The sequence below is a fragment of the Saccopteryx leptura genome, chromosome X (genome assembly GCF_036850995.1).
Source record: "Saccopteryx leptura isolate mSacLep1 chromosome X, mSacLep1_pri_phased_curated, whole genome shotgun sequence".
Taxonomy (NCBI): Eukaryota; Metazoa; Chordata; class Mammalia; order Chiroptera; family Emballonuridae; genus Saccopteryx; species Saccopteryx leptura.
The window spans coordinates 4,928,145-4,937,177 of NC_089516.1; the positions used below are offsets into that span (position 1 = coordinate 4,928,145).

The 9,033-nt window shown below is 43.9% G+C and overlaps 1 pseudogene; it reads left to right on the forward strand.

Annotated features, from left to right (window-relative positions):
- The first annotated feature begins 313 nt into the window (after positions 1-313).
- On the forward strand, positions 314-1,260 carry LOC136385619 (splicing factor C9orf78 pseudogene; annotated as a pseudogene).
- The last annotated feature ends 7,773 nt before the right edge of the window (positions 1,261-9,033 follow it).

Below are 9,033 nucleotides of genomic sequence, written 5' to 3' on the forward strand. Positions count from 1 at the left end.
ATTACTTATTTTAATCCTTGACAATGTTTTAATCTCTATTTAAGAGATGAGAAAGCAAGTCCCTGAGGTGTTGGATAACTTGACCAAGACTATACTTAAATCCAGTCCTAATCCCAGGACTTGTGCTGTTTTCACTATACTATGCTCTTTCCAACTGCAAGAAATTGACAATAGCATCTATATGGGGCCATGTGAAAATACACCCTAAGTATTTATAGAATAATAAAACACACTTTATCACAGAAAAGACCACTTCCAAAATATCAGAGCATTAAAAATGTCCTAGGCAGCACCGAGAGCATGGGGGCCCGGCGCCACCATGCCGGTCACCGGGAAGACTTTCCGCCGGCACCGGGCGGATTCGCAGTCGGAGGAAGATGAGCAGGACTCAGAAGAGGTTCAATTAAAACTAGAAGAAACCCGAGAGGTGCAGAACTTGAGGAAGAGGCCCAACGGAGTGAGTGCTGTGGCGCTGCTGGTGGGAGAGAAGGTCCAGGAAGAGACCACTCTCGTGGATGATCCCTTTCAGATGAAGACAGGCGGTAGGGTGGACATGAAGAAACTGAAGGAAAGGGGCAAAGATAGGATCAGTGAAGAGGAAGACCTCCACCTGGGGACATCTTTTTCTGCGGAGACCAACCGGAGGGATGAGGACGCCGACATGATGAAGTACATGGAGACAGAGCTGAAGAAGAGGAAAGGGATCGTGGAACACGAAGAACAGAAAGTGAAGCCCAAGAATGCAGAGGACTGTGTTTACGAACTCCCGGAAAACATCGCGTCTCCTCCGCGAAGAAGACGGGGGAGATGCTTTCCAACCAGATGCTGAGCGGCATCCCCGAGGTGGACCTGGGCATCGACGCTAAAATAAAAAATATCATTTCCACGGAGGACGCCAAGGCCCGTTTGCTGGCAGAGCAGCAGAACAAGAAGAAAGACAATGAGACATCCTTCGTGCCCACCAACATGGCGGTGAATTACGTGCAGCACAACCGATTTTATCACGGGGAGCTCAATGCCCTCCTACGGAGAAATAAAGAAGAGCCCAAAGCCCGTCCCTTGAGAGTGGGGGACACAGAGAAGCCAGAGCCTGATCGGTCTCCCCCTAACCGCAAGCGCCCCGCTAACGAGAAGGCCACCGACGACTATCACTACGAGAAGTTCAAGAAGATGAACAGGCCGTGCTGAAGGTGGCTCAGGGGGAGCGTGCAGAGTGGGGTGTAAACCGCACTGTCCCTCGTCCTCACGATGAGAGGCTGCCTGGACGGACAGAAACCTGACCGTTCACTGGTGGCCGGTTCCAAAAACAGACACTCCCTCCGCTGATGACCTCGGGATTTTCAGGCTCTGAGTTTGTAACCTTTTTTATTTTTTATTTTATTTATTTATTTATTTGTTTATTCATTTTAGAGAGGAGAGGGAGAGAGAGAGAGAGAGAGAGAGAGAGAGAGAGAGAGAGAAGGGGGGAGGAGATGGAAACATCAACTCCCATATGTGCCTTGATCAGGCAAGCCCAGGGTTTCGAACCGGCGACCTCAGCATTTCCAGGTCGACGCTTTATCCACTGCGCCACCACAGGTCAGGCTGTAACCTTTTGAAACAAAAGAATATGCGGTTTTCTTATTTGGGGGCAAACTATTCTTGTGCACATTATTAAATCTTGTTTGTAAAAAAAAAATGTCATAGAACTGCATCCTTTAATCATATCATAAATCATTAATATTACTCAGTTATTTACAAATTAGAAATTTAATATTGATATTTTAGATTTTAATTAAGCACTCGTTAGCATTTTCATAAATATAGCATTTACCATACTACTTGTTAGTAAAAATTCAAAGTACAGACTTCGTCCACTATCTAAAAGTAGAAGAGTCCTATGAAACTTCATAAGCCAAAATGGCGTGAAGCAAATAGTATCCCCCACTTCGCAAAAGTCTGTGTTAGCACCACTTCACTTTTATGAAAGACCTACCTATATATACAAACTGAAATTTCTCAATAACATACTTACATTGGGTTTGACCCAATGACCATGTCCTACAAGAAATTCGACCCATTATCCTCCTCCTCATCGTGCCTGTTTTCCTCTGTGTTGCTGAGAAGACTTGCCAATTTCTCAGAGGACAAAATTAAGAAAAAGAGGGGGAGAAAGAGTCATGCTCACCCCGAGAATAAATCAGCACACTGCAGCCATCACTGTCCAGCAGCCCTACTGAGACCCAGGGGCAGTTGCAGGGAGCAGCTAGTTGAGTTACCCAATGTGCCTACATGTTATCACCAATATAAATGCTGACTTAGCTACCTCACCCCTCTTCCTGATTATTTCACAGAGGCCAAAAGAGAAAATGATACGGACCAGACCTGGAAAAGAGGGGAGGATTTATACACCAATGTAAGAATCTGACAAAAATCTATTTTTATTAAATAGGGAGATATGAACATTTGTATAAATAAATGCTTTCTTATATGATTGAAACATTAACTGTCACTGGAATACAATGTGGTGTCTTTTTAATAGGTAGTAGCACACAACTGAAACAAGGTTTTCAAATGCTTAGAATGACTTACATGATTCTAAGAATGAAGGTCTGTTATGGGTTCCATCATGTACGTTTCCCCTCAAAACAGCCTCAAAGATAATTTGTACCAACATATAGTTTACAGTAGACAGAATAAATGGAATAAAGTCTAAACACTTTTTAAACCTAGATCAAAATCCATTCCTCTATACTTTTGTGTGTGATTTAAGTTATTTCAATATATCTAAGAACCCAGATGGTGAACCTTTTTATAAAAACTGCCCACTTTTGCAGTGCTGGTCAACCTGGTCCCTCCTGCCCACTAGTGAGTGTTCCCGCTTTCATGGGAGGGACCAGGTTGACCAGCACTGCAAAAGTGAGTGGTTTTTACAAAAAGGTTCACCATCATGGTCTTAGGATATGAAATAAGGTAATACATGACCATTGTAGGACGAGGCTTTACCTCTATGGTCTACCATTAATCTACAAGCCCAGCCTAATTATAAGAAAACAAATTAGACAAATTTCAATAGAGAGGCATCCTACAAGATATCTGAGCAGAACTCCAATACCTCAAGGTTATCAAAAACAAGGAAAGTCTGAGCAGCTGTCATAGTCGACAGGATGCTAAAGAGACATGATGACTAAAATCATAATAACAAGAAACACTACAAAATACTTTTAAACATCTTTTTAAAAGAAGGTACAGAAAACTACAAAATTGTATTAAAAGAATTAAAACAAGAGCTTCTAAAGGGAGGGAAATACCAGGTTCTTTTTCTGGAAGACTTAAAGTAATAAAAAGGCCAACGTACTGGTTTAATACTATTTCTAAGAGAAGCCAAGCAAAATTTATTTGGATTGTGGTACTTTTGGGGGGGGGGTACAGAGGTGGGAGGTTCAATCAGGTGAAAATGCTTGTGAAGTTTTATGAAAATTTCAAGAAATTTTTGAAATGTAATAATGAAGCAAGATTTGGTCAACAATGTTCTGAAATTATAAAAAAAAAGTCCCTATAATAAAAGGGTCTGGTATTAACATGGGAAAAGACAAAGAGATCCAAGTATATATAAGAATTTAATGTCTGTTAAAGCACATAGTTCAACTCAAAAGGGAGAGCAGAGAGAAGGCACTTGGAAGGGAGAGAAGGAAGGACAGGGACGGACGCCGGGAGCCCAGATGGGAGAGCAGAGGCACGCAGGGCCGGGGAAAGGACTCGGTGCGTTTGAGCAGAAACACGGGACAGTGGGATTAGGGAAGGTAGATACAAGTATGGAGAAGGCTCCAATGCCAGGCTGTGTGTAGCCTTTTTCCAATGGTGGGAGGACTGCTAAGAAAGGGTTCGACTGAGACAGGGGCTGCAGTGGGAGGCAGCGAAGAACACTAGCATTTACTGATTACTGACTGTACCCAAAGATTTATTCTCAGAAATTGATGTAGACCAGTTATTTTTCGAGAGTTTCAACTGGAGTACCACAATAATTTTTAAAACATGCAATACCTGACTGTTTATTCAGGGACACTGACCTCTATTTCTTTAGGTTGTCTAAAAAAAATGACAGCAGCCAACATGACAGTAGCCATCTGGTGTGAATGAATCAAAATTATACCGAGTAAGAAGCCCCACCCAACAATATAAAAGGATGAGTGTAGATACCCAAGCAGTGGCATTAGAGAAATTACTGAAGTCTCTCCAATACTGATGGCCAGATGTTTCAAAGGGCTCCTGGTTCATGGCGGCAGTTCCCTAAACAGTGGTCAAGTCGCCACCTTGTGCCACAGTATGCTGCCCAGCCCAGGTATCTCTGATGGGGAGACCTGAAGACTTCCTGACTTTTCCTTCAGCTTACCCTGGTGCCCCTGTGGCTACAGCCAGACCTGGAATTCAGTGCCACCCTGTCTGTAACACATCCCAGCAGGCTGCATTAACTCTTCTTACATCTTTACCCCTCAAAAGGGACAGTGACCCTTCCTTTAATTTCACAAAGCATTGCTAATACTAGGCTATATAATCTAATAAAATTTTATTGACCACATGAGGCTGAAAGGAGAGAACTATAGTGCAAAGAGAAAATTTAAAACTAGATACAAAAATAATGTAGCTCCCAGTACCTCCCATGTTGCAGAGCAGAGCATGCCTCCTACTACCCACTCACGCTGGGAGGGTTTCGTACCATTGTCTCCCCCATAACCAAACTCTCCTGGGACCTAGAGAGAGGAAACAAGTTTATCCCTGATTTCCAGCCTCAGGTTCCCTTCTGGTGAGGGTACAATTCTTCCCTACAATGAAGAATTTTTATGCCGATGGCTTAGAGTTACAGCTTCCCTTTGGCACAACCAAAAAGTTGACTGTGGTCATTTTTCATCCCCACAACTGAAAAGCAATCATCCTCAAAGGAGAGTCAAACATCCATCTCTAGCAACAAAATTAACCACAGAAACTTCAATACTAGGGTGTCTTTTTCTCCCAACGCTCAAATATCCGAGAACTAATTTCTTCAATTAAGAGCCAGAGTTAAAATTCTGGGACTTTATTTCATCCAGACTCAGAAGTCTCAGTAAAAGGAAAGCTGCCCCCAAGCCTATGACCTAGAATGAAAACATCAGCCATTATTTGGGGGAGAGGGGAAGGGATCAAACTGAATACTCATCTCCTTTAGAGCAAGCACCACAGTGCAGACTACTCCCTGCCCGCTCTCACCCATTCTATGATTCACCACACCCACACCTGAGTTTCACTCTATCCTGTGTTTCACCTTGAAAACTAAGAAGCTGTCCTGATGTATTGTGACCTGAGTGGTATACAGACATGCAAGGTGGGTCAGCCAATCTCTCTCTCTTACCTGATCTGCCTACTGATCACTGCAGCTTTGTACCCCACCAGGACCCAGCGAGGGAAGACATCATTTGCACACTGCACACTTGCAACCCACCTCTGTGCCCCTGGGGGCTGACCTACCTGGACTACATGAGTCAGGGCCCCTGTGAGGAGTTCTGGTATGATACCAGAGAAAGTGGGGAGAGTGAGTTTGAGTAGAATTCCCCCAGCACCCTGGCTGCAGGCTCATGTCAGCCAGTTCCTGTTTGTTGCCCAAAGACCAGACCCTAGCCAGCAGGTCCCACTGATATCTCCTTGTCTCTGGGTTCCTGGAAACTGATCTCACCCCTCCACCCTTCACGCTGGGTTTGTTGATAGCAGCCATTCTTACTTTCCCCAGGGTACTGGACCTTCCCTTGAGGCTTCCATACCTTTGCAAATAGACTCTTCACTTAAGTCTTTGCAAATTACCCTACATGAATGTGCCATTGGTTTCCTGTTCATACCCTTATGCACACAAGTGGCTAGGAAAGTTCTAACTTAACTCATACCATGTGAGATGGGTTATGCTCTCCAGGTGGCTGCCTTCTTGAGACATGTACCCATGTTCTCGGGAGATAACTATGACTGCCATCCCTGTGACATGACATGGCTTTTCTTCTGATTTATTGTCCCCAGTCCCTTCTTAGCTTCTTTTCCTGCACTACACACACTTGCTTCTTAATGCTGAGGTGACCTTGCCTGGTGCAATGGGCACTGAGGTGTGCTTCAGGCCCCAGCTGCTGTGAGTGTGCTGCGGGCAGAAAGCCTACAGCCTCAATTTAGCAGCAAACAGCTGCCAAAGCCAAGGTCATGTCCTTCAGAGGGCCTACACCCAATGACAGCTGGTCAAATGAAAGCATAAAACTGTTGCCATGTGGCCCAAAAAGGGACCATTATGATGGGTCATTTTACACCAGAGCTACGCATGGGAATAGCCAAAGTTGACTCAGCCTGCATTGCCTGGGTCCCCTAGATGCTCCCCTCACTAGGACAGGAGTTAGGAGTTGAAGTCTCCCTGCCTTGATCGTTGGGAGTAAAAAATGGCAAGACCGCTAGTACCACTTCTTTCAAGGATACCCCCTCACAAACTCCTATTAACTCTCTATCCTCTTGACTCTAATCTTCCATTTCAGTGAGTCCTCTATTCAGGTTTTATATTTAGAATTACTGTCCTGGCGGTGCCTTGGAATGTGGTGCCCATTGTCTTCATCCCTCAGCCAAAACTGACCTGGGAAAGAGCTCCATTTTAATGACATGTTGCATTAGGGAAATAAGGCAAGACTATCTTTTGGAAGAGCTCCAGCAGTGGTTTTCCCTAAGAAGGTGGACAGGGAAGAATGACAGTATTGAGACATAATTTTCATTCTCTGTATGTTATATCTACTAGATTAAACCTTATGGTATTACCAATATTTGACCATTTTTGGTCTACAGTTTTATTATCTTGTCTATCCTAAGCATGGTCAATTGTAGGAAGCCAGAAATTAATTAATTCATGTTTCTCCCACCATCAGGTTGTAATAACTGTAAGTGATCTAAGTTATGTCTTATTTCTTCCTCTGAAATCTTCACCCTGCTATATAATTTTCCCACTCATCTTCTACACTCTGAATTTTCTTCTGGAAGTAGAATAGAAATATATACAACCTAAGAAAAACAGTAACAGTCCCACTTTGTACCCACCCTATGTCCAATATTCTCCCCAAGTCCCCAGACAAATAACCCTCTTTCAAGAGTTGACTATGACAACACATTGTCCTTCTAGTCTTCCTGAATTTCTTCTCCCTGCCCCCAGCACACTGAAGAGAGATAGACCATTCTGCTGTGCAGATGCCTATCAAAGGATCTATCACAATATTGGCCTCATGTGTAGACATAGCTGGCTTCTTCATTATACTATTTATTTTTTCAGGAAACAGAAACTCACATCTTTATGTCCCAAATTAGACAGTGCCAAGATCAGACTCAAGGTTCTGATAGAACAGGACCCTAAATGATTATGGGGTGAACAAACGACCTTGCTGTAAAGCTGGCATTATTTCTTTTTTTTTTTTAATTTTTTTTTTTTTTTGTATTTTTCTGAAGCTGGAAACAGGGAGGCAGTCAGACAGACTCCCCGCATGCGCCCGAGCGGGATCCACCCGGCATGCCCACCAGGGGGCGATGCTCTGCCCCTCCGGGGCGTAGCTCTGCCGCCATCAGAGCCATTCTAGCGCCTGAGGCAGAGGCCACAGAGCCATCCTCAGCGCCTGGGCAAACTTTGCTCCAGTGGAGCCTTAGCTGCGGGAGGGGAAGAGAGAGACAGAGACGAAGGAGAGGGGGAGGGGTGGAGAAGCAGATGGGCGCTTCTCCTGTGTGCCCTGGCCAGGAATCGAACCCGGGACTCCTGCATGCCAGGCTGACACTCTACCACTGAGCCAACCAGCCAGGGCTAAAGCTGGCATTATTTCACAGCAAAAATGAATTCAGCAAATACTTTGTGCTGTAAACTCCTTATTCTGGTTTGAGTGCAATATTCTGTCTAAATGTGCAATGGGATACAACTGTGAATCATTAGCTTATGCGGACTCAATTACTCAATGGGCCGTATATGATAGATGTCTTGGATACACAGCCCTAGCACACAGAAATGCACTCTTTCTAAAAACATACCTTGACAAAGAAGGGTAGCCAGTAATATCCTGGCTCCTACAGACGATAATTCCGTTATGCTTCATAGCCTCCAAATTTCTATCTTGCTTCTAAGTGATGAGGAATTTCAAGTCTCCAAGGAGGACAAATAACATGAGAAAACTTTGTCAGGAAACTCCAGGCTCCAGGGCCAGAGTTTAGAAAACACTTATGCAGGTGAGGCTGTTTTCAAGAAGTTTCAACCATATAAATTCCTCTTTGTCAGAGTTACCACGTATTAGACTAAAACAGTTATTATATTTTCTTATTATAAGCATGCACTGTGCTCTGCATCTGGAGCATTTGCCAAATTGTAGATTTATTCCTATTTCTATACATCTGTGAAAAGAATGTGTGTTCTGTTTCATCAGGGAGTTACTTGAAGTCACAGGTTGCTAATTCCAAATGAATAGAAGCAGTGATTAATCTGGGAGATATGAGCTCTCTACTATTCATGTAACAGATGTCCATTATGATGAGTTACACATTTGTTCCATGTTTACACTAGGATACAAAAAAAGAGAACTCGACTATTTTGTAGAAACACACACACACAAAAGAAAGAAAGAAAAAAGTGGGGATGTGGAAAGGCAGGGAATTAGAAAACACTTGAAAATGTTTATTCAGGTGCCAGGTTAGATGCGATGGAGACGTGTGGTGTGTCTGCAGGGTGGCAGGTAGAGAGCGGAGGTGGGGGAGGGCCAGGGAGAGGGGACTGGGAGAGCTAAATGTTCCTGGCTTCCTTTCAGGGTGTGGATGTTAACTCAGCTCATCTCACTTGGCTGAAAGGGGCACCAAGGCCAAGACCGGCCATCTCATCAGCATCGGCTACACAGAAGATGGGATTTCAGGGGAGGCCTGACGAAAGGGAGGATGGTGTATGTCATTTCATTCAAATCATTAAAAACAAAGTTGGCAGTCTATCTTGCTGTCAAGAAGAATAAACATCAGACTATAGAGCTGGAAGGGGAAGTCCAAGAG